Here is a 2073-nt window from a genome sequence, read left to right as displayed (position 1 = left end):
AATTTGTGTATTCTGTTATTACTAACAGAGCACATTAATCAACTGCGTTAAAAATAAACTTAGTCTTGGGGCACATGGGTGGCCCAGTCAGTTAAGTGTCTGCCTTCAGCTCAGGTCATAATCTCATGGCTCATGAATTCAAGCCCCGCTTAGGGCTCTGTGCTGACAGCTTGGAACATAGAGCCTGCTTCAGATTTTGTCTCCGTCTCTCTCTGCCCCTCCCCCATTCATGTCTTTCTCTCAAATATAAATAAACATTAACAAAAAATTAAAAAAATAAAATTAGTCCTTCACAAAAGAAATAGTCCAAAGGTGGAATGGCTGCAAGCCTGGTTGGTTCAGTGGCTCAGTAACATCATTTAGGTACCATGTTCTGGGTTTTTTTTTGAAGTTTAGACAATTTATTGAGAGCCTCCCTTCCCCACTCTTGCAATCTCCAGGTCACTTTTTCCTCTCGTAGATCTTGTGTACTTGCCCCAGGAAGTTGGTTAGAGGCAAGGGCATGGCGTACTGCTCGATGAGGCTCATAGGGTGACTTTAGCTGTCTTCGTGCTGTGTGAACAGAGCTGGCAGGTTTAGCTCCTCATGTAGCGCCTTCACCTGGGCTATGTTCTCTGCCATAATTCTCCTGAAGGACCTGGCACTGTTCTGGAGAGGCTTGCTGCACATGCTCAACTATCAGCCAGCTGCATTTGTTGTCCTGGATGTCGGTGCCAATCTTGCCTGTCACACTGGGACCCCAAAGAGTTCAAGGTAATCATCCTGAATCTGAAAGAATTCCCTCCCCCATCTCCACAGGATCTTCTTGGCATTGGTATGTTCTTTCTCCTCGTCAGTGCACGCCATATACATGGCAGCAGCTGCAGGAAAATAGAATGAGTAGAAAGCTGCCTTGGACTTGACAATGGATTTGTACCTCTTTTCAGTGAATATGCCAAGATCCACATTGCCTTGGAGGGCTGTGATGAGGTCAGGGTCTGGCTGATCTCAGTCTGATAGGAACTCAGTACGAAAAGCTCAAGAAAAGCAGGATTTCATCTAGCACTTCTCCCAGATGGTCACGGTGCTAACTGAGGATGGCATGGGCCATCCAGAGATGGGAGAGGCAATTGCCCGAATCAAGGAGGTCTTGGAGTACAGTGCCATTGCAGACCAGTGCCGGCAGAGTTTGACAGCAATGAGACAATTTCAGTTGCTGGTGGAGCCTAGGAAGCAGGATGCTGATAGTCCCTGATGGACTGGTGTGTGCTGGTGTGTGGAACTGCTCTAAGCTTTCTTCCTGGTGTCATGATGGTATCAGAAGCCAGGCATAGGTTTGGATGCCATCAAGGATGCTATGCTTCTGGAAACATGTATCTATGACAGGCTGAAGCTCTAGTGGCAGGAGTAGCTCTAGCACCTGAACTTAAGTTGTAGTTCATTTTTGAAAGACATAACAAGGCATTACATCCAGATAAGGAGGTGTTCAACAAAAGATTGAGATTCCATTTCACCCTGCATGATTTTCTTGAATCTTTGAGGAAATATTTTTCAGAAATAATCTGTCAGATACATCCGTTGTTTATCTGTCTAGAATTGGGTCGTATGACCACTCTAAACCAACTGCTAGCCATGAGAAAAGGCTTACCATTAATGACAGAAACTAATCAATATTTATTCCCTGTTCTGTGATGGGAAATTGAGACCCAAACTGCCAGCAAATTGTGAGGAGGTAGTGACTAGGATAGTCACTTAATGTCTGTCGCAAACACATATCATGTTCTTAAGTCATTCAGTAATAAGAAGGAGTAGAGCCTAATATTTAAAAACACTATCATATCAAATAAAAAAAACAGATAATTCTTAAGTTACGTGGTATTTGTGTTCTACACACTTTCTCTATGTAGGCATCCAAATAGAATAATAGATGAAAAAATTAAAAGTGGAAATATTAAAAAATTTTTTTAATGTTTTACTTATTTTTGAGATAGAAACAGAGTACAAGCAGGGGAGGGGCAGAGAGAGAGAGAATCCCAAGCAGGCTCTGCACTGTCAGCAAGGAGCCCAATGTGGAACTTGAACCCATGAACCATG

General features: G+C 43.3%; 1 pseudogene; it reads right to left on the bottom strand.

Annotated features, from left to right (window-relative positions):
* Positions 1–441: 441 nt before the first annotated feature.
* Positions 442–1146, bottom strand: LOC144220592 (farnesyl pyrophosphate synthase pseudogene; annotated as a pseudogene).
* Positions 1147–2073: the final 927 nt, after the last annotated feature.

This window comes from Crocuta crocuta, unplaced genomic scaffold (genome assembly GCF_008692635.1).
Source record: "Crocuta crocuta isolate KB4526 unplaced genomic scaffold, BGI_CrCroc_1.0 scaffold1, whole genome shotgun sequence".
Lineage (NCBI taxonomy): Eukaryota > Metazoa > Chordata > Mammalia > Carnivora > Hyaenidae > Crocuta > Crocuta crocuta.
Note: the sequence above shows the minus strand (reverse complement) of the source record. Positions and strands in the feature narration are given on the sequence as shown.